At 44.7% G+C, this 24342-nt stretch overlaps 1 protein-coding gene across 8 annotated transcripts in view; it reads left to right on the top strand.

The window, feature by feature from the left end:
- Positions 1-24342, top strand: part of NRXN3 (neurexin 3) — a gene marked incomplete at both ends in the record, with an annotated part of 1628308 nt that overhangs the window by 328591 nt on the left and 1275375 nt on the right. The window lies entirely within an intron of this gene.

Below are 24342 nucleotides of genomic sequence, written 5' to 3'. Positions count from 1 at the left end.
TTTGCTGTTTGGAAAGACTGGGGATGAAAAATACTTCTATTTTCAAATACTTTAAGTCCTGACTCCTCCATAGTTCCTCTAAATTCTGTTTGAAAATTTAACAGTTCCTTCCTTAGCTCATCTCTATTTGTACCTTGTCCTAAAGAAATGAAAGAAACGAGTTAGCACTTTTGATAGTCTGCCTGGAAATTTCCTTAGCCAGTTCCACCAGTTCAGGGAGTATCTTTTCAGTTTTCATGTTACTGCAGGTGACAGTGTGGCTAAACTTCCTGCCACTTCATAATGCTTGTCATGTTCCCTCCAGCCTCCAAAAACAAATTTCCTCCCGTACTTCTGGAGGCCCTTCAGGCTCTGCTTCTTGCCTGCTTCCAAGGCTGATGCTAAATGTTTCAGGTGCTTGTTTTGGCAGCACCCCACTTCTTAAATCATTTCTGTTCTGATTATTGTGACAAAACAAACTGCTCTAAAACTTAGTGGACTAAAACAACAGGGTTTTTATTCTGTATCACCGTTCCGTGGCTTTACTGTGATCAGTTGAGGCTTTTTCTTCTCTGCGATATCACCCAGGGCCGCAATCATCCGGTGTCTTGATCAGCTGGGACATCAAAGGTATTTTATTCACGTACATGCCTAGCAGTTGATGAGAGAACTCAGCTGGAGAGAACCTACACGTGACCTCTCCATGTGATCTAGGCTTCTCACAGCAGGGTGGCTGGGTTCCCAGGGGAGGTATCCTAAGGGCAGACATTCTCAGAAAGCCAGATGGAAAGTACAAGACTTCTTATGACCTAGCTTCAGGAGTCACTCCGTGCCACTTGCATCATATTCTGTAGATCAAAAGTGAGTCCCAGGGCCAGCTCATATTCAAGGAGAGGGGACTGTACAAAGGCTTAAATACTTTAAGTCATGGTTCATTGGGGGCCTGTCCTTGGAGACCAGCTACTTAGGTGGGTAAAGACATGACAGAAACAGCTTTGATGAAAATGTGGTTAATATGAATTGCACTAGGTCTGATTGTTGGTTGGCAAACTGTCTTATTCTGGATCTTAGGTGAAGAGAATGAGTGGTGAATTAACCCTTGTCTAGATTCATCCTTTGAGCAGTAACAATATCCCAGTTAGTAATGGACAGGGCTTGCTGGCCATTAAGCACAGATAACCTTTAGTGTCTCACCATGTTTCTTGCATAGTGGCATAAAGCAGTGTTTTAATGAGACCTGTTGAGATGTCCTGACAGATGTTTTTCTTTCTTTTTTTTGTCTGGCCTATCCACCTCCATGTAAAAGCCTTATCAAGAAATAAGACCTAGGATTTTGAGATGGGTATGTAAGAGCAAAAGAGAACTAGAATGATATTCTTTTTTACCTGTCCCTCAGCATTCCCAATGCCAGCAGGGTGGGGTACTGAAAGCAGAATCGCACAGCAGAGGATGTAGGGAGCTGGGCAATGGCGGGGGGCCAGGAGGGGGAGGCAGAGCCAGAGGATGTTTCTATTCTATGAAAGTGGCTTTTGCCTTTGAGGCAGCAGCAGTAATATTTCATGTCTTCCATGGTGTCTCCTACTTTTAAATGTCAGTCTTTGCAGTCGCCTTATCTCCTGTAGCACATTTCAATTAGGTATTCCAAATCACACTCTTTTCTCCTAGGACAAATATGCTGGAGGCGATATTTACTGTTACAGCAGCATTTTAAATACTTAGGGAGAAAAAAAAAGGCCCAGTGAATACCAGTTTCTCCCTTATAATAATAATAAAACACAGTAATAATGGAGAGAAGAGGTGAATTCTGGGTTTGATGCCAGTTAACTGGCTAAGTGAACGTCTTTTGTCTCTGCCCTCTTTTGTCCCCCTCCTCCCATGCCTGGCTTAGTGTGAAGGTTGCAAAGTTCGGCTCTGTAAGAGCAGCCTCCCACGTTTTCTTCACTGGAGGTTCATGAATATCTCCTTGAATTCCTTCTATCAAGAGACAACTGGGCTCCTACTTCACCCGCTACCTGTTCCTTCTTTCATTTTGAGGCATGTTTGCATAAAATCAGAATCACTGTTTCTCTAGTAATTTGCCAGGGGCCATTGCCTACTCCTTACCTCTGGGCATTTTCAGCTCTCAGTGGAACAGCCTCAACCCCAGGAGGCATATAGTTGAGAAACTTGTGCATTACATGTTTCTGCTGCTTAGAATCCAGTCTCAGTTCCTTGACTTGGTATTGAAGGTCCTTCTGTCTGGTCTGCATTTCTCGCCCACCGCTTACTGGTCCTTCTATCCCCTTGTTCACTGGGCTGGTGTTTTCATTGCCTCGCTGGTAGGTTTTGCACATTCCTCCATCCAGACCTCATGCAGGCCGAGCACAGTGCTTGACACGTGGTGTAGTAGGGGGTTCTTAGTCATTGTTCTCCCCCATGTTGGGAATCCTTCCACTAGATCTCCTCTCCATACGTCTGATTCCCGCTCATACTTACAAGAACAAAGCGGGTCCCACTTCCTCCGGTAAGTCTTCTCTGACCTCCTTAGCGTTCACTGCTGCCCCCCCTTTACAAAAAAGTGCTTCTCATCATCACTGCTCATTTGGCACTTGGCGTGGACTGTTTTATGCTATTTTGAATGTCCGTATGTTGTCTACCCAATTACAGTGCGAATGCCTTACAGGGACGGGTAACTTTGCCTGTGCTTACTTCTTACACCTTCAGAGTCCAAGATAGTTCCCTGAACATAGAAGGTGTTGAGTTAATATTCCTTGACCGAGTGATCACCTCAAGGAGTAAATGAAAGCCACGATCCTAGGAAGCCTGCTTTTGATGCCCGTCTACTCAGTTTGGAAATCATAAATGTGCCTAAAACAAGGCCTTTCATTTTACTGTTCCCCCTATACACATAGGTATGCTGCTTGGATTCTTCAGAGCTAAAGGCTCTTGTCCCAGCCTGATCCATGAAAGTGATCATTTAATTGAAGAGTTTTCTTAGTGTCCGAGATCTGCCACATCCAGTGCTTTGATAATCAAGGGATCTTGACCATTAGAGTGAAGGGGATTAGAATATCACATTTAAGTCCATAGCAGACTGGAATAGAATCTCACACAAGTATCAGTTTTGTCTCTGACATTTACTAGTCAATCTCTCTATGCCTCAATTTCCCCATCCATAAAATGGATTTAATAATTGTTGTCTACCTTATGGGGTTGCTGGGAGGTGCCAATGTGATAATAAATGTAAAAGTATTTTGGGCATCACAAAACACTCTATGAATGTCAGCAGTCAACCTGGCAGCATCTTCTAACCTTCAGCTAATATTTACTGGAGGCTTGCTATGTACAGAGCTCTGCACTAGGTCTCCTTGCACAGTTATAGACCAGCTGAGGAATTTGGTATTCCGTAGGGCCTGAACGCTGATCCTCAGATAGATGAATGCTGGAAAAAGGATTAGAGCCTAGCAGGCACACCTGAAAGTTCAGCAGCCACAGGAAGAGCCTAAGTGTGTGGCAAACATTTGGCCTGGGCACGCCTCGAACACTTTGGATTTCCACACGTTTCTACCCCTTACACATTTCAGAACACTCTGATTTTGCTCCACTCACTGCAAGTTCTGCCTCTGTGAAGACTTTTCAGTTTCTTGGTTGATCTGTTTTATCCAACTTCCCGACCGTACTTGTCCCTCCAAAGTAATCCTGGGAGGCTGTGCTCAGCCTGCTTCCTCCAAAAGGATGCTCTGAAAACCGGATGCCGCTGCCTGATCTCACGCTGCTGCTGGCTCTGGCGGCAGCCCAGCAAGGACAACGGACAACGGTGACTTTAGACCCAGGGAGTCTGCCATCCTAGGCCCTGTTTTCATGTAAATGTCGCTGCCGTAAAAGGAATCCAGTGGAATGTAGAAAATATCTGCTGTGGAAGCAGAACTACTTCTGACTCAAATGTGGTGGGACATTTTTTCTCCTTTCCTTTTTCTTCGAGTTTTCCATGTGGCATCAGCAGCTGAGTAAGGGAAAGCTAAGAGGTTTAAGTGTGCTGGTGTTTGCTGGGCCAGATTAATAACACAGAGCCTTCCAAACTGGCCATTCAGGGTGAGACAGACTTGCCAAAAAGCACTGGGCTGTGGGGAGCATTGGCTAGAAAACCAGACTCCACCAGATGTGCGAGCTGACAGCAGAGTGATGGGGTGGCCAGTGCTCCGTGCTCCCTCCACGCCCTCACGCTGCCTCTTCCCTTGCTTCTCTTTCCTCCCATTTTACCTGACCTGCTTCTGAGATGGCTGCGCACCAGTAGCTCCGGCCTCTGACGGCTGCTGCCCTCTGCTGGGGAGAAAGCGTCACTGGGGTGGGAAGCGCTGAGCTCTGTACCAGGAAACCGGCCTCAAGGCAGACCAGGTCCAGTCTGTGGTTACTGTGCGATTAGGCTTGGAGGGAGGGCAGAAAGAATCAGAAAATCCCTTGCAACCACGGTGTTTCCTGAGTGATCTCAGCTGGGCGCTAGACTTTGGAATCCAACTCTTAGGGATTCATTGCTTTGGATCCTTTGAATTCCCTGTTCAGGAGGTGCGTCCCTGGGGATGGTGACCCCTGGCTGCTTCTTACCTAAGTCAGACATTGTGATATTGAGCTTTTCCGCTATGGCTGGCCTTAAACACTGTGGGTAACTTTGCTTACTGAGTTAGCTAGACACAATCCTTTCTTAAGGGAAGGTGACAGAGGGACGGTGAGTCTTGAGGGGGCTGCAGAAGGGTGGGTCCAGAGGTGGTCTCTGGGCTGAAAAGGAGCCATCAGAGAGTGGGCGTTCTGAGTGTCCAGGGGGCAGAGGAAGAGCAGGGAGAGCCAGATGAGAGTGGAGAATATGGCCCATTACGGGGGAAGAGCACATAGGAAGGTAGGTGATGAATGGCCTGTGTCACTTCTCAGCTGCCCCCAGAGCTGGCTGTGCTGGTAACGCTGTGCCCAGTTGGCTTCAGAAGGTAGAGGGACAGGAGGATTCTTGTCTCCAGCATAACCATAGAGTGATCCTGGTGTGTCTGTGGATCTCCAGCCTAGAGTACAGCCTAGCCAGACGGGAGCTGTGACCTCATTGACCACACAGTAATTCTACCTGAGGGATTTATTTTCCTTGCAGGACCTCCTGCCAAGATTCTTGGTTAGAGTTAATGGGCCTCCCCTAGCTAGCGAGTGTCTCCTAGTGATGTGCATAAACAGTGCCAGGTAGGAAATAGGTTTCCTGTTCTTAATGGGCTTGTTAAACCTCTTATTGAATGGGGTTTAAATGGCTTCATTATAAATAATAATAATAATAGTAAGTAAGCATTATTAGTAGTAGAAAAATGATGATGTCAGCTCTGACTGCCCCTTCCCATTTTAACCTTGCCAACCTGCAGGTCCTTTTGCCAATAGTGCCCGGTGATGTGTGGCAGGTGACACTGGGACCAGTAACTGGAGCAGATGGCAGACTTTGTTTCCTGCAGCTTCCCAGTTCTGAGCCCCTGCCCACTTCTGCAGTCATTCCTTCTCTCTGTGCCTTTCATTCAGGATTCTAGGCTCTCATCCTATCAGATGAGATAGAGCCACAAACTCCTCTGTCTTAATTTTGACTGAGGTTGAAAGCTATGGACAAAGGTTCTAAGGTTAAGTTTGGGTATCAGGTAGAAGAGATTTTAGAAAGGGGAGTGGATCCTGAAAGAAGCTCAGTTGGAGGTGGGACTCACGTTCTTATCGCTAGTTTACAGCTGGGACTGGGGGTATGAATTGTATCCTAGACTTTAGTAATTTATTTATCAGCTTCGCCGATCTTGCCGTAACTTTCTACAACTGTGTTGGTTTTCTTTATACTCATGCTCTTGTGTGCGTTAAGGAGGTTTGGCGTCTTCTTAAGCAGTATGTCTGTGAAATCATGGGTTTAATGTGTAAGCCAGGTTTTTTACCCAGTCCATATTAAAAGGAATATGTAACAGCTGTATTTTTTAAAAGTTCATCCATGTGGCAAATGTGTCATACCCTCAAGGGAAATCATACCACACTTCTGGAAACACTGCTACGGAGTAGTGGTTCTCAAGCTTTAGTGGGTGTCGGCAGAACTTGTTAAACTGTAGATTACTGGGCCCCTCCTTCCGAGATCCTGATTCAGCAGGTCTGAAGTGGGACCTATGACTTTGCAATTCTAACAGTTTCTCAGGAGATGCTGACATCCAGGGACCACACTTTCAGTAGCACTGGCCTGGAGGATGAGAGTCCATTCTCTGTTTCCTCATCTGACAATGGGCATAGGACCTATTTCAAAGGGTTTGTCTTAGTTCATCCAGGATGTATGACAGCATACCATGGACTCGGTGTTTATTATGTTTATTTCTCACGTTTCTGGAGGCTAGGAAGTTAATGTTTATTTCTCACGTTTCTGGAGGCTAGGAAGTCCAACATCAAGGTGCTCGCAGATTGGGTGTCCTCACATGGCCAAGAGAAAAATCATTCCTCTTGTGTTTCTTATAAGGAATCCTATTCGTGAGGGCTCACTCTCATGACCTCATTACCTTTCAAAGAACCCATCTCTGACTATTATAACGTTGTAGTTTGGGATTTCAAAATATAAATTTTGGAGGGATACAGACATTCGGTCCATAACAGTGTTTGTGAACATAAAACGTTACCTACCATATGTAGAATCCCTGGCACAGAGCGGATGCTGTACAAGGTGGCATGATTTTTCTTGGAGCCGTTCTAACCATTTGGAGTTATTTTTTAAGCTTTAGAGCTTTTTGTGGTTCAGTGTGAAGCTCAGATAGGAAATACAGGGAATTCTGTCAGGTTAATTCTGGTTCTAGGTTCTAGTGCTAAATTTAAGTTCGTTATGCAAGTCTGGGTGGCTAAGCAGTCCTGCAGCAGCATCTGGACAGTCTTCCATCTTACAGAACCCTGGCAAAAAGAGACAGTGGGGTCTTCGTTTCTCTGCGTCTGGTCAAGAGCTGTGTTGAGGGCTAAGAGCTGCGTGGGAGTGCATCCTGTCGTGCTTACCGTGTTCTGAGAGATAGGTGGGCAAAGAGTAGCTTACAGTTTGATGAATGGTTGTATTTGTGATTTTTTGAGGCTGCCTAGTAGTTGAGTCCCCTTTCTGTGTACGAGGAGTTTGCCGGTGTGAGTCTGAAAGGGAGCTGGGACCCTCATTCTGTTACTGAAGCTCCAAAGGCTAGTTTCACTTTCCCCAGCCTCAGAAAGCCGTGCGAGCCAGGCTTAGTGGGTGGGAGGAAGAACCTACTCTGGTGATGGCCAGGTGGGGGCAGCAGCCCAGTGCCTGCAGCACGGGACCCCATCAGGCAGTTCCTGGGACAGCATCCCTGCTGCTGTGGCAGCCTCCTGGCATCTCTGCTCATCTTCCATGTATGGTTCTCAAGTTCTTTCATCAAATCCATTTCTACTTCACCTCGTAAATGATGCTGAGCCAATGGTGGTTTTTGGAGCAGTGAAGTGGCATATCACAAACTATTTTAAAAATAACTCATCCCCATCTGGAGCATGGATTGTAGGACAGGTGAGAAGGCAGGGAGACGAATAAGGAGGCAATTATCTGAGGAAGTGAGGATGGAGAGAGAGAGAAGTGTTTAGGAGGTAAATTTGACCAAATCTGATGATTGGAGGCCCGATTTTATCTTTGAACTCAGAAGACAGAAATGAATTTTTGGTTTTGTGTGCAGCATTAGTTGCCTTTTGGGGATAAGTAGTCATTTTGTTGTCAAGTTAGATAGCCCAAAATGGGTGAAGAAGCAAGGTAAAATTTATTGAGTAAGGTTGTGTTGGGAGTATAGCTTGGCTGTGGCCATCTCCATTTCAGATCTTTTCAGCTCAACAGACATTGAGCACTTACTAGATGTTAGACATTGATAGTTATTTAAGAATACCATTTCTTTTGATTTTGGTGTTGAAAAGGGGTGGAAGTATGGAGGGAGAAAATCTCACGTGATCTTACACAAACACACACAGTGACACAACGCAGAGAGCATGCACGTATTGGTCTTGAGGTTTCCTCAAGGGCCCAGATGAGCCCATGTGGAGCCTGTACTAGAACAGGGTGTGATCTTGGCTGCTTTTATAAACCTTCTCTCTTCTTGCCTCTCACTTACAAGTAACCCCCCTGAGCTGTCACCTCCCAGTGAGTTGAAGGGTTCCCAATTAAATGTTCCCTATGCTGACTGGATGCGTACACCGCCGGAGCTATGCACTTGCTCCTTGCCGCGTGTTGATTGGGAAGCTGCCACCACCGTCTTCTCCACTCTTTAAAAGTTGGTGATGGGTAGCTCCAAAGTGCCGGCTAGTTACGTACCTAGCTCCTGCCTGCTTTTTCAAGGCTCTTTGTTCAAGTGTCAGTACTGGTTTGTAAAACACGAACAGAGTTAGGTGGAAAAAGTAATTACAGTTCACATCTGGTGTTTCTACTGACACGATGCTGAGCTGCCTGACTGCACTGCTTTCCTGTCACTTCTCTCATTCTGTCTTTTCAGTTCTAGGCTCACCCTCCCTCTCTTGTGCTTGCTCTTTTGTATGTCAGAGAGTCACACATCTGAAAGGTAGCTGGCTTCTCATGGCCACCAGGGAGCCTGGTCTAGAGAGGCTGCTCCCCTTTAATGTATCAAGATGCCAAGGCCTTGGCTGGCTACACAGGGACATCTCTGGTGTGTTCAGTTCCTAGTGCCATGATTGGCTCTCCTCTGCATCTAGATCTGAAACCAAACCTTCCTTTGGATCAGACCAAACCAGGAGCTTTATTACATGGTTATTTTAGATCCTGGAGACTTTTAATCTTCCTGAAGAGTGTGTTTGCTCTTTGGATGCTGTTAATTTCTCTCTCTACATGTAATGACGTAATATACCAGGACTTGATGACAGGTACATCCACAGCCATATATCCTAAGATAGAGGATATATCTTCCTTTTCCAATGGTCACAATTCCACTGTTGGTGGTGGAAGGTAGCCTAGAGTGGTGATGGTCTGACTTTTGGTTTCAAAATCACATTTTAAAATTAATCATGATGACCAACATGATATTGTCAACTAAGGATCATTTTTTAAAAAAATTTCGCCGGGTGTTATTACCATTGTATCATAAAAGAAAGGGACAGTTTAGCTCCAAATTGTAGGAGAGACATTCTTTAGTATAAAGGAAGGTTCTTTACAGTAAATAACTGTAGGTTAATTAAAAAAAAAAATCTGATATCCCTTTGAGAGGAAGAATATTCTTTCTTGAAATAGTAGAAATGATGCCATGTAGCTCCCCAGACATGGGGAAGGGGCAGCAAGGGAATGTCTTCCTCTTTCTGTGTGTCTGCGGCAACTTCTGGCACAGTGCTCGGCATGTCGTGGCCCAGCCTGTTTCATCTCCTTTCCTAATCGCTTCTCAATTCCTTCAACCTTAGGTGCTCAGTACCTGTTCAGGTTTATTCATCGAATTCAGTGAACCTTTACACACACAGATACACACATGTCGTCTTTATTTCTTAAACATACAAAAATACTTCTCATTTTCATTTTGATTTCCTTACTGGTAAAAAAATCATGATTTCTCTTTTTTGTGATTGCTGTGGTTTTAATCAGTGTGACCATCTATAAAATGTTATTTACTAAATAATAATGATTCATGCTTTTATTAATTAATGTTATTGACCACATGCCATTTTCATAGGACAATGCTAGGGAAGAAAGTTGGGCAGATATATAGTAAGTTCAGTTTGGGGCATAGCAGGTTTGAAGTTACAGCAGCACTTCCACATGACATCACATCCAAAGTTTTCCTTTCTCCAACCAAAGTTTACATTTTTGCTATCAGGGGCTATGCTTTTTCTCCTTTGTTCCTCCTTAGTGATATGTGATGTGATGAACACATTGTGGATTATGAATAAATGCTTGTTGATTATTTTAGGAACTATGTAGTTGTAGGTTGGTGAAAATTTCCAGGAAACATGGCGGTTGAAAATTGGTGATCAATGAGTGATTATGGGATAGTTGTACAGTAGACACATGGCAGGGGCAGGGGCGTGCAGTCGAGGGTTTTCAAGAGTAAATATGAAATGGGAGATGAAAAATTAGTGCTTGAATGATGCAGCTTTTTGGAAAGTCTATTTTGTAATGGATCGTCCTGTAGGTCACTAATAACTTGGGAGTCAAAAAATCATTGTATGGTTTAAATGGGATAAACTATTTGGCTAGAACACTTTACCTCTGGGGATTCTGAGAAGTCCATTCATGCAAAGTGATTCTTTCATTCAACAAATATTTGTTGAGCACCAATTATGTGTGAGGATTATTCTAGCTGTTGGGAATATAGCAGTGGATGAAACAAAAATTCCCACCCTTGGAGAACTTATAATAGAGAGTGATAGGGAATCAACAAAGTAAGTAAATATACCATATTCTGGATGATGATGAGTGCTCTGAAGAAAAATGAAACAAAAACTAGAGATAGGGCCGGCCAGGGTTCTGGTGATGATGTAAAGTTTAAGTAGGATAAAGAAGAAGGCAAGGGTAGACAGGGAGCCCTGGTGCAGTGTAGTTTTCCAGGGGCCAAAGCAAGATGTTCAGGAAGCAAGTGGCGTCAGATTCTCTGAGTGCAATCTGACTGTGCATCACAATTAACAGTGACAGCTTACTGCTTTAAAATAGGAAATAAAGTGGAAAGAAAGCAAATGCTTTTGACCTGACATTCACTGTTGCAAGATTGGGAACGTACAATAAATGTCACTGATGGAGCAATATTCATGAAGTAAAAATGTCAGTTTTCAATTTGGCATGAGGGTGGTTTGACATGTATTAGTCGCACACAGACTATTATCATAATTAATGCATTAATAATGCAGCTGTCCTTTTTTTTCCCCATCCCAAATTAAAAAGGAGGAAATGGAGAGAGTCAGGTGAAAGAGCAGCTCTCACCCTGCTCAGACCTTTTCTGCTAGCATTTGTCTCTTGCTATGCCCTCCCATCTTTGTGGCATTGGCTTCTGATTGGTATCAGTCCATATATATCCATCTCCATTCGTCACTCACGTTTCCATGAACAACACTAGTGCCCTTGTCTGCTGAGGTCTTTCTTCTTAATTTTCAACAGTACTTTAAAAAGAATTTCTAAAGATATACATATTTACTGTAGAAATGGCATATAAACTAAATCAGGAATATAAAAATCTCCCACAAGCACACCACCCAGACAAAATAACTACTAATATTTTGGTGTTTATGCTTCAGTCTTTTTTTCCTAATTATACATATTTACAAGTACAAGATCATTCTATATATAGTTTGATGATCAACTTAGTGCATAGTAAATATTCTTTTTCATCTTACTGCTTTTCTGCAGCGTGGCTGGGTGGTATTTCATTGTACAGATGTAGCATGTTATGATTAACTAATCCCTATTATTGTCATGTAAATAGTTTCTATATTTTTGATATTATAAACAGTGTTGTGATGAGCATATATGTAGCCAAATCTTTGTATGTATCTTTGGTGATTTATTTTCGACAAATTCTTAGATACGGAGCTGATGGAAGTATTAGTTATCTATTGCTACAGTGGTGCTGCAAAACAGAACTTCTGTGGCACAAAGAGTAAGCATTATTCACAAGACTGGGATCAGCTGGGGGTCCACTAGCTGGCTCTGTTGATCTTGGCTGGGCCCGCTCTCATGCCTAAGCATCAGTTGGCTGGCTGTTGGCTGATCTAGGCTGTCTGGGGCCTGGTGACTGGGGGAACTTGGCTCTGTTCCGGGGTCCCCAACTCTCAGACCATGGACTGGCACCAGTCCGAGGCCTGTTAGGAACCAGGCTGCACAGCAGGAGGTGAGCGGTGGGTGAGTGAGCGAAGCTTCATCTGCCGCTCCCCATTGTTCAGGTTACCACCTGAACCATTGCTCACATTACCGCCTGAATCATCCCCCCAATCACTTGCATTACTGCCTGAACACTCCCCCTCCTTCCGCCCCATCTGTGGAAAAATTGTCTTCCATAAAACCGGGCCCAGGTGCCAGAAAGGTTGGGGACTGCTGCTCTATTCCATTGCTTCTCATTCTCCAGCAGGCTGGCCCAAACATGTTCTCATGTCATTGGCAGAGACATAGCAAGCTCATTCTTCCACGTGCTTTTCACGTTTCTTCTTATATCACATTTACGGACCTCACAAAGTAAGTCATGTGACAGAGCCCAGCATCAAGGGGCAAAACAGTTGCAGGGTACTGCAGAGTTACATGGCAAAGTCATGGATTCAGGAAGGGTGAAAAATTGGGGCCAAATTTGCAGTTTCCCCGGTGGGGTCGAAAGGCATCCTTAGTTTTAAAGCTTGTGATAGATGTTTCCAAATTGCTCTCCAGCAAGGCTGAACCAACCCCACTAACGGTATTAAGAGACTTTGCAGTTTTCCAGTTCTCTTTACTCTTGCTGACTCTGGGAGTGATTTATGACTTTCCATCTTGGCTGTTTTGATTGGCATCTCTCCCTGTCCTCTGGGTTGCACATTTTCTCTTTGTGCTGATTCTTTCCCTGCAGAGTGACCCCAGAGCTGCCCTATTCTCTGGTCTTTTCCTCCTCTTCATCCGGTCTCCTGCCCACTTTACCTTGCACCTGTGCTGACCACCTCTCACCTATCTGGAATATTCAGTGATCCATAAGGGCCCTTTCCCTAGCCATTCTGAGTCAGCAGGCATTTACTCCATGTCTCTGCCACCTACACCAAGCAGCAGGGCAATTGTTAGTCCTCTTTATTCCCAGAATCTCAGAGTTTTTTAGGGCCAGAAAAAAGCTAAGAATTCAATCTTGTTTTTTTATACAATTTTGTTCCAAGAAGATAGCTATTAATATGGTTATGTGTGTGGTTGAAGACATGGATGTAGATAGAAATTTGTCTGCAGAAAAGGCTGGAAGCTGTTAACCACTGTTAAGTGTTTTAGTATATCTCCGTGTAGAGGAATTATGGGTAAATTTAAAAAAACTTCAACACTGTGTATAGCAACTGAACGTCACAGGAGTTAAATGACTTGCCTCCTGTCCTAAAGATAAATAATAGCACGCTGTGATTGCAGCCCAGTTCTGCTGATTCCTGTTTTAATGCTCCCTTGAGACAATACCACAACAGGAACTCTGGGGCCCAGCTGTCTTTTGTTTGTTTGTTTCCAAGCAGCATTGGTAGTTTGGTTTGGTTTTGCAAGAGTGCTTTGCTTTTTGTGGGGTCACAGGGAAATTGAGAATATTTTTTAAGTGGTTGAGTCATCTAAACCAGCTACGTGAATGTTGTATGCATATGTTCAATACATATGTCTGGGTGCATAAATTATGCTGGCTTCAAAATTTGACAGATGATTCAGGTGAATAGTGGACTTTATCAGTTAAATCACATTAAGGCTCCCAAGCAGATACATCTCGAATCCTGAGCACATAATTTATCACAGGTATCACATGGAGTCCATGCAATTATATTAATTATTTAGTATATACAAAAGGTAAGCTCTGCAGATTTAGAGTAGAATCAGATAAGCTTTTTAGGGACATCTCAGTTGGTTAGATTGATTAAATTTCTTGCTGTGAGCCAATTAAGGTGGGTGATGGAGTGTTTTTCCCTGGAGCTTACCTTCACTAGAGTGATTCTGAAAAACTGGAGGTTGGTTAGGAGACCAGGGCATGGGCCTCTGTCCATGGAAATGATGGGTTGGTCTGCTCGCCAATGAGTCTTTGATTTGTTTTCTGCTTGCCCTTTGTCTTATTTCCCTTTCATCCAAGCTCTGTCTCTAGGATATCCATAAAGAAAAAGAAAGCTTTAGTTATTCCTCTGAGAGTAAGGATTGGGTCGAGTATTACTGTGGTGATGAAGAAGAGAGAAACATACTTTGAAGAGCCCTTGGCTTGGTGAATACCGAAGAGACGTTGGTGTCTTGAGTGTATTGTTCTGAGCCAAAGCCAGATGTTAAATTGAGGCATTTGGGGCCTGGAAACATGTCACTGTTGCTAAATTAGTACCTTTTACCCACTTAGGGCTTTCTGTACGCCTTCTTGGATCACAGAGGGTGCAGATACTCAGAAATGGACACAAACCAGTAGGGACAAAGAGACTGGGATCTGAGGCTTCTTCACCAAGCAATAGGAGGAAGAATCCAAGCTCCTAAAAAATAAGCATCTATAGGTTCTCTTTCCTAGTGCTTCCATGGTGTTGGTTTTTCTTTGTGCCAGTTGGCTTGCAGAGAAAGACTGCCTTGGAAGCTGAGTTTTTGCAAGCCTGTTGTAGAATTCAGGTGGAGATTTCAGCCAGTCAGTGAGGGTCTAGGTATTCTGTGTCTGGATGGACTCCAGCGACCCATGCTTGTTTATACTAGGATTCAAGCATAATACAGTTGTCACTGTTAGCCCCCAATCCCACATGTACCCCGACACATGCTCCTGTGGCATGCACATATGCACCTGGGCTCCATCTGCTAATGTGCCTTGCTTAGGAGTATCTTGGAGGTACCTAAGGTAGTTGTTGGCTGCTTCTTGATGGAAAATGCTCAGTTAGAGCCAGTTGACACAAGCATGCTACTAAAACTGAATAGATTTTGATAAAACAGTTTCAGTTAATATGTCCCTTAGGGTGAAGTACAGTCTTCTCTACTTCACTTCTCTTGCTAAGAAAATCAGTAGCCTCATTTCCAACCTGTGTTCAAACTCAGATTTAACTGTTAGAAAGTGTTTAAGACCACAGTGAGGCCCACATGGCTACTAATCAATGTGTGATTAAGATACTTGTTGGGGGCAGGTGGGGGGGTTGAATAGAGGCGAAGGGCAAGGAGATGAGCTGGAGGCACATGGCAGCACAAGGAGGGAACCAGTGGTGGGCACCTCGTCACCCTGCTCAAGGTCAACACGGTGGCGCCGCAGTGTCTTTGCTCCATCATCTCAACTCTCTAGAAGAGAGTGCTGATGAGACCAAGGTAGGAGCATGAGAGCTCACCTAAATTGTTTCCTTTGGTTAAGTCTCACAGCCTGTTTGCACTGTAACCTGCAGCTCTGGTTGGAAAATAACCAGTGTGGGGCATGAGAAGGAACTTGAATGATAGCAGTGCACGTTTATCAAAAAGTTCTTCAAAGTCATCCCAGCTTCTTACTTCACCTCTCTGTTTCTGTTTCTTCTTATGAAAAATTATAGTAATATTACAATAATAGTATCGATCTCATAGGCTTTTGGGGAGGCTTCAATAAGTTAATACTGAGAAAATATTGAAAACCACGCCTGGTGTATTGCAGGTGGTCTTTGATGCTGATTGATTGCTGTTGCTGTTATATTTATTAACTGCCATGCCCCTGTTGGACTGGAAGCCGCATCTTAGTCTTTAACGTTCCCCTGTAATTTCGGAGCTGCTCCCGCCCCGTGGAAGGAGCAAGGGAGCCTTTGGGACCTCTGGAGCCTGTGATGAGTGTTGGGAGGTGGGGACACCTTGACAAGTGCTGGAGTGCACCTGCGCCATCTTGCCCAGCCTGACTGCAGTTAGCGGCCTGAACTCAGGGGCTGCCAGTCTCTTGAAGCACCAGGTTTCAGGACTAGCCTCCACTTAACCCTCTCCCACTGCTGCTCAGCGCTCACCCTCCACTGACGCCATGCTCATTCATAGCTGTGGACTCACTCCTCTCTGAAATGTTCTTTAGTTGGTTCCTCTGGGACCTTATCTCCACTTCAGCTGTGAGCTCCTTTCAGTGGAAGAACGACCTCGTGTGTCATTCCCCTCCCCCTCGCTCCCTCACCGTTGGCATTCAGTTCAGTGTTCTGCACACATGGGACCCTATTCCCAATTTGGAGCAGGTCAGGATTTATTCACCCTCAGGCTGCCCTTAGCAGCCAGCCCAGACCCGTCGGATGTGTGACGATGGAAAATGTTTGTGGGAATGACTCTCAAACAGTGCCCTTCTGCCCAAGTTCTTCCTTGAATCCCACCCACCACATACGTGGCTTATGTTAGAGGGTTTGATAACTGTACAGAAGGAAGTAGCCCCGCCTTGGGGCCAGGTCAGGCCTGAGGGTTGCGAAGGGCTGTTTATTCCTCTTGGGTTGGAGGTACCTGATCTGTGGTACATTGGAATGCTTACATCCTTGTTCCTCGAGAAGGGAGAAAGTTCTGCTTATCCTCAGCCTGTTACCATGACACCCCTGCCACAGGCTCCTCTACAAACACAGCAATACTGGCCAACGTGGATAGACATCTGCTGTCTGTCAGGTACTCCATTAAAGTAGGGGACTCGCATACGGTTTCCATTTGATCCTATGGATTAGCTATTTTACCCCATTTTATTTATTTTTTTTAATTAAAAAAATTATTTTATTTATTTTGGGCTGTGTTGGTTCTTTGTTGCTGCACGCGGGCTTTCTCTAGTCGCGGCGAGCGGAGGCTACTCTTTGTTGCAGTGCACGGGCCTCTGATTGCGGTGGCTTCCCTTGTTGTGGAGCATGGGCTCTAGGCGCGGGGGCTTCAGTAGTTGTGGTGTGTGGGCTCTTGAGCACAGGCTCAGTAGCTGTGGCACACGGGCTTAGTTGCTCCGCGGCATGTGGGGTCTTCCTGGACCAGGGATCGAACCTGCGTCCCCTGCATTGGCAGACGGATTCTTCACCACTACGCCACCAGGCAAGTCCCACCCTCATTTTTATAGTTAAAGAAACAGGCTTAGAGAACTACGTGACCGAGATCACAAACTTACTATGTGGCATAAACTGTTGATCCAATATTAAGTTGGACTAACTGGCCTTGTTCTTAATTTCTCCTCTACAGGTTTATATCAATAAAAATACTCTCTGTCTTTTAATATTCTTAAATATTTTTCCTGCTTGAGCATCTGTTTTCTTCTCTGGAGACGGGGACACTGTTGTTAACATTTCTTCCTCTGCTCTCTGGTGTTGCAGTGATTTCATCATGCACACATGTACTCTGAGAGTGTACAATTGGCTAGACCCTGCACCCCGCATGATAGCTTACTGGGGGCCTCGTTACTCCAGAACAGGAGGAACTGAAGAGAAAGAGCAGGAATCAACTTCAAAGGCGCACACACCTGTTACAATGTATACCTTGCTTACACCTGAGCTCAGCCCATCCTAGGACGAACCCTGGTAGGGCTTCAAAGGTCTCAGCGTTCATATCTCTTCCTTAAAGTCTGTTTGTACCTTTCTTTGGTCTAGTATCTGTCCTCCATAAAGTGTTATTAATTTCCACAGCATCCTGCTTGATGTTCGTATGTCCGTTTTCTGTAAGGCTGGAGTAAAGAAAACAAGTGTCTCCCTGGCAGTGAGGGATAAGTTCAGGGTGTTTGTGGATGAGCCTACGGCTGCTCCCATCTGAAGGGCTTGAGAGAGACACTTCAGGATATCAGGATCTTCCGGATTTTGGAGATCTGGAGTGTAGGGAGCTTGGGAGGTCTTGAGCAGCTGCCAGTCAGCTTAGGCTGCAATTTAAAAGCATGTCTGTAGTTTTATGGTGTGCTCTGCCCCCCACCACAGCCCCCTCTTCATTACTGCTTAGGTGAGTGAGAAGTATCTCTGCTGATTCTTTATCTTATCATCAGACAGTATCTCTTTTTAAATGCTTATTATCAGGAGAATAATACACATGATATAATAGATGGTCTAGGAAGCGCTATATAAGTGTTTGTTAAATAAATAAATGAAAATAAATGCAATGGAAAGAAGGTCTCATTTATCCCACTCAGTTCTCTTCTGTAGAGGTAACAACCATTATCAGTTTCATGTAGTTCCTTCTAGAAATTTTCCAGGTGTACACAGACATGTCTGCATATGTGCATACCACCCCATTTTGCCTTCACATGTGGGATTGGCTGGAAATGTTGCATAAATCCCACTGCTTACCCTCCTGCAAGGCACCCTGTGGTTCTGATCAAGGCCTCTGGAATACAAGCATCCACACGGGGAAATACTTTCCTTTCCTGTCATCTCTGGGGCCCACCCAGGGCCACCAAAGGAGACTCATCAAAGCTTGGGAGACCACTTCCCACATAGATCCAGAGACATGGTGCTCTCAGAAAGATGACAAGACAGAATATGGAGTTAAGATTTACTCCTCCTGAAGTTCACCAGAATTTTAATAGAGTTGTGGGATGGGGGAGGGAAAACTGTGGATAATTATTTTCTTCTTTTTACATTTCCTTTTAATAATGATCCTATATTAATAATGAAAAAATATTTATAATGAAAAATCCCAATGCACTTAAAAAATTATTTCAGGGGCTTCCCTGGTGGTGCAGTGGTTGAGAATCTGCCTGCCAGTGCAGGGGACACGGGTTTGAGGCCTGGTCTGGGAAGATCCCGCATGCCGTGGAGCAGCTAGGCCCGTGAGCCACACAGCTACTAAGCCTGCGCGTCTGGAGCCTGTGCTCCACAACAAGAGAAGCCACGACAGTGAGAGGCCCGCCCACCGCGATGAAGAGTGGCCCCCGCTTGCCGCAACTAGAGAAAGCCCTTGCACAGAAACGAAGACCCAACACAGCCAAAAATAAAAATAAATAAATTAAAAGAAGGCTCAACATTAAAAAAAAAATAAAAAAAAGGTATTCCAATTCCCCCTGAAGTGGAGTCTTAAGCTCTCAACTTATTAAATGTACTAGTACAATTTTTACTGGTTACAAAACAGATACAAAATCCCTTTATAAGAACCCTCAGAGTACAACTTCCGTTGTTTTGTTATAATAGAATTGGTTCTTAATGAGCACAGTCCTAGAAATCAGTCTGCAGAAACTAGAAATGAAGTAGAGTTGGTTCTGGTTATTTCTGTATGGTGCCTTGAAAACTCTCCTGGACCAAGATACTGGTGGTGAGTGACGGCATCTCCCAGGGAGCTTTTTTTTTTTTTAATTTTATGTATTTAATTTATTTATTTTTGGCTGCATTGGGTCTTCGTTGCTGCACGTGGGCTTTCTCTAGTTGTGGCGAGTGGGGGCTACTCTTCATAGCGGTGTGCGGGCTTCTCATTGCAGTGGCTTCTCTTTGTTGCGGAGCACAGGCTCTAGGCACACAGGGTCAGTAGTTGTGGCTCACGGGCTTAGTTGCTCCGCGGCATGTGGGATCTTCGCAGACCTAGGGGTCAAACCCGTGTCCCCTGCATTGGCAGGCGGATTCTCTACCACTGCACCACCAGGGAAGCCCCTCCCAGGGTGCTTTTAAAGCTGCACCTGACTGCCATTCTTCTCCGTGCCTCCTTGTTGAACGTCAGTGCTATAGGGCAGTGGTTCCCGCACTGGGGGCTTTGGACTCCCCTGGGGCTGGGAGATTACAGCAAGTGGACTCTGGACCCTTCCAAACATAGCACACTGTCTGCCTCAAATACTACAGTTACCACTGATTGAGCATTTCTCATGTGCCAGGCACGGTTCTAGGAACTTTCATGTATTTACTCATTCAATTCAGTGACCCAGTGAAGCCAGTAACATTTTAATCTCCTTATTGATGAGAAAACTGAGACCCAAAAGGGTGAAGTGAGCTATCTCAGGGCTCTCTACTATTAGGAGGTAAAGTCATGGTTCAAATCCATGCCATCTGCTTCCACAGCCCGCTTCTAATCACTAAACCACACTCCCTCAGAGAAGCAGATGGTTTCATCTGTGGGCTGTCTGTATGTTGTGTGTAGTACTTTTTCCCCAGATGTTTGTAGATGCTGTTGGGATCGATCAAAGAAAAATCCGTGTAAAAGTGATACTGAATTTACATCAGCATTTTTTCATCAATATTTTTTCTGTCATTGGCTCTAAAATTTGACTTTTCTCCTGTGGTGGTCCTCCAGATCTTTAGATGTTCTAAGAAGGCTATAGTCCAAAAGGCTGAAAATCACTGCTCTAAAGGAAGAAGGTGGGAATCAAATATATGCCATACTTGCTTCTTTTCCAGCCAGCTCCCCGCTAGCTCTGCTCATCTCTCCAGTTCTCAACCAGAATCGATGGCAGGTACTCTCATTCTTTGTGTTGTGGACAGGTGCTGGTGAATAACTTGATTGCTCTGGGAGTCATCTGGTAAGATACGAAAGTAATCTCATAACATAATCTCCTTTTCCCTGGAGGCATTCACTGGGAGAAATTTATGTGTTTTATATTCTGTATGGGAGGCTGACCAGACCTTCAATCAGAAGGACCGTGTTCTAGTGCCAGCTCACCTATGATCTGTGTTACTCTCAGCGAGTCATTCTGCCTCTGTGCCTCAGCTTCTTCGTCATTAGGATGCCCTGCCTTACGGGAGAGTGGTTGCAGAATTAAGTGAGATGATAGTTCTTTGTATTGTTTTTAGTATGCTCGTTTGTTTATTGTAGAGAATGCTGAATGCCTAATCCATACCAGGCATTCCTCCAGGTTCAGGAATTCCAGCAGTGAGCAAAACAGACAAAGCCCCAGTCCTCATGGGGCTGCCTTTCTATGTGGGGAAGAGAGACAAAAAGGAAATAAATATATTATGAGGTGGTGATAAGTGCTATGGAGAAAAATAAGACAGGGTACGGGGAATAGGGAGGGGGGCGGTTAATTTGTTTGAAATTCAGGAAAGGACTTATGTTGAAGCTGTCCTTGAGCTCATTCCTGACGATGTTAAAGAGCCAGAAGGATACCAGGGGAGATGCTGTCAGGCAGAGGAAACGGCCAGTTGCAAAGGCGCTGAGGTGGGGATGTGCTTGGCAGTTTGGAGGCACAGGAAGGGACCTGTGTGGCTGGGACAGAGGGAGGGAGGCTGAGAGCAGAGATGAGGTCAGAGCTCTAAAGGGGCCAGGTAACAGGGTGGGTCTGGGAGTGAGATGGAGCCATGGGCAGATTTGAGCAGTGAGATATGCTATCACTAGCTGATCACTCTCGCTGCATGTGGAGAATGGACATGTAGGGGACAAGAGAGGGAGGAGGCAGAAGGAGATTGGTTAGAGAACTATTGTCATAATCTAGATTAGTGATGATGGTGGCTTGGACCATGGTGTTAGTGGTGAAAGAGGTGGGAGAAGAGGTCTGATTCTGCATGTATTTTGAAGGTAAGCCTGATAGGATTTGTTGAGACAAGGGGCAAAATTGACATCAAAAACATCAAGGTTTTTGACCTGAGCCCCTGGTGTGATGACTTGTTACTCACTGAGACGGGTAAACCTGAGAGAGAAGCAGGTTTGGGAGGAGGGTTGAAATTAGGGATTGAGCTTTGGCCTTGTCGAGTTTCAGTGCCTGAAATCCCCAAGGGGAGAAGTGAAATAGGCGGTTGGACCTGTAAGATAGGAGTTTAGGGGGAAGTCTGGGTTGGAGTTCAGAATTTGGGAGTCATTAGCATAAACATATTACTTAGAGGCCTGAGACTGGATGGGGACACACAGATTTGAGTGTAGATAATAAAAAGGTTGAAAGGGCTGATGCAGAGGAAGGCCTGGGGGACCTGTTGTTTCGAGCAGGGGATGGCAGACAGCAGCTGGATTGTTGTCTCTGTTAGTAAGTAAAATTTTATTGGAATACAGCTCTTTGCAATCCTTTATCCATTGTCTATGGCTGCTTTTGAGCTGCAATGGTGGAGTTGAATAGTTGTGACAAAGGCGTGCAGCCCGCCAAACCAAGAGAATTTATTATCTTTTTACAGACAAGTTTGTCCAACTTGGATTAAAGATCAGGGAGATGATGGGGGTCCAGCAAAGGAGACTCAGAAGGAATAGCCAGGCATGAGGGAAGGACCCCAGGATTCTGCAGTATAGGCCAGGTGGTGTAAGGCTTTTAATCACCGGCTTTAAGAATGTGTGCCACTGGGCAAGTTACTTCACCTATGAGGACAGTAGTAGTGCAGGGTTGTTGTGAATGAAATGGGATGATATAGGTAAAACCCTTACAGCTGGGCCTGGCATACAGTAAGTGCTCAGTAAATATTCTTACAGCATCCACTTCTACGGGCTTAGCCACAGTCCTCAGCCTAGGCTCTGTACTAGAGAGAAAATTCAGAGTGATGACCACCCCCAGCCCCCTTGAGTAAGCCCCGTGACCTGTGCTCAGGCCCTGAAGAAGCAGGAGGAAGGTGAGCCAGGGCCCCCTGTCCCCCAAGGGAACCTTGAAGGAGAGCACTGGCCCTGCAGCATCTGCTTTTACCTTCTGTCTTTAAGAGACAGTCTTTACTGAAAGCTTTTGAGCAAACGGCAAATCCATTTTTATGAAATTACCAATGTTAACACGTTCCATGTGTCAGGATTTGATAGGCTCCTGTGGGGCTGTGCCCGTGACAACATTGGCTGGCAGCTCTCACCTGGGGAGTTATACCACATACCCCTAATGCTGGAGAAGGGCCTTGGTATCCTGCTCAGAACCAGGATATTTTCTCCCAGGAAGAGCCTTAGAGGAGAAGCTTGAAGAGGGAGTGAGATAGACCCACTGGGGCTCTTCTAAAGATCCTAGCTCCAAGGCTTGGATAAGGAAAGAATTACTTTGCATCATGTGCTGGTTCGGCATTCAGCCTGCCAGCTTCACCACTGGTCCCCTCTGGGTCCAGAGTCATGGGAGCCCACAGGAGTGTCTGTCCTTTTGGGGAGGTTATGAAAAAGAAACTGGCCTTTCCCATTCACTTGTTTTTGCATGTGTTATTGGTCCCCTTCTTTCTATCAGGGCTACTTTCCCTGGTTAGCCTCTAAAGCAGTGGTTCTCAGCGTGTGATCTGTGGACGACCAGCATCAGCATCACCTGGCAACTTGTGATTGGCGTTTGGGGCACTACCCCAAACCATGGAATCAGCAGCTTTTGGTGTATGACCTTGGGCAAGTTAGTTAAGCTCTCTGAAATGTGGTTCTCCCCTTTGGAATACGGGAATAATAATGGCACAGGATTGTTTTAAAGATTAAATGAGATGAACAATCCACTGAGTTTAACAAGTCCTCCAGGTGATTCTGATCATGCTAAAGTTTGAGAACCACTCCTCTAAAGATTCTTCTAAAAGATCCCCATTTGGGGACAGTAGGAAATTCCTGCTAAGAGAATTTTTCAGATTTATCCTTTTATACATCTCAGACCATTTTTATTCCGAGCTCATCTGTCAATCATCTTTCCAAAATGAATACTTTCTCATTTTCTTAAAAATGTGACAGGATACCAATCATAGTTTAGCTTTTCCATAAAGACTCAGGGCATAATCGTGAATGAATATAATTATTGCTATGTTGGGTATAGGGCTTTTGGCACCATACTTCTATGTCTGTGTAATTCTTTACCAGTTGTTTAGCTTAAAATTTTTTTTTTAGTTGTATGTGGCTTTCTTCTTCATTGTCTGCATATCAGCTGTTATTACCATAAGTATACCTAGTAGGAGCCCTATCACTTTCTAATTTTTTATTTTTAAATTGATTTTGTACAGGGGCTGAAATAATCAAGATGGTTAATAGGGTGTGCAAAGCAAGAATAAATAAGTAAAAAATACGAGTAAATAACCAGATAAAAAGCTGAGGGAATGTTTTTTCAAGTATAAACTTCTGTACCTGAATTTTGTAGTGTAAAATTTGGATTCTTGAGTGCTTTACTCTTTACTTCTGATCATGTTCTCAATAACTGGCCTTTTTTTTTTTTAAATAAATTTATTTATTTATTTTTGGCTGTGTTGGGTTTTCGTTGCTGTGCACGGGGTTTCTCTAATTGTGGCAAGTGGGGGCTACTCTTTGTTGTGGTGCGTGGGCTTCTCATTGCTGTGGCTTCTCTTTGTTGTGGAGCATGGGCCCTAGAGCGCGCAGGCTTCAGTAGCTGTGGCACGTGGGGCAGGCTCAGTAGTTGTGGCTCACGGGCTCTAGAGCGCAGGCTCAGTAGTTGTGGCACACGGGCTTAGTTGCTGCACGGCATGTGGGATCTTTCTGGACCAGGGCTCAAATCCGTGTCCCCTGCATTGGCTTAGTTGCTCCACGGCATGTGGGATCTTCCTGGACCAGGGCTCGAATCCGTGTCCCCTGCATAACCACTGCACTACCAGGGAAGTCCCAATAACTGATGTTTTGAATAACAAAAATTGTCGTACAATACTTATCACTCCACACTTCTTCTGAACGTTTACCCCCTTGTTATACTTTTGTTTGTTGCATCTCTTTCTGTTATCAACATGTGTATTTTCCTAAAAGATATAATTCATAACGTATCATTCATTCACATCTAAATTACTGCTCTTTGGAATGAAAGGTAATCAGTAAATGTGAGGTACCCCCTCTTCCACTCTCCTTTTTTCTGGTGTTTTACTTTCCTTGGGTTCCTAAGTCAGCCTGGGAGGAAGTACACAGGGCTGACATGTGAAAAACCCTGCATCCTAGGCTTGTTTCTGCCACTAAGTGACTGCATGGAATTAGGCAAATCACTTGGCTTCTCTGGGCCTGGAGCTGCAACAGTATAAATGCAGATGATAATGCTTGCTCCTCTTTCCTTGGAG

The sequence above is a fragment of the Grampus griseus genome (genome assembly GCF_964374135.1).
Source record: "Grampus griseus genome assembly, chromosome: 2".
In the NCBI taxonomy this organism is placed as follows: Eukaryota; Metazoa; Chordata; class Mammalia; order Artiodactyla; family Delphinidae; genus Grampus; species Grampus griseus.
Note: the sequence above shows the minus strand (reverse complement) of the source record. Positions and strands in the feature narration are given on the sequence as shown.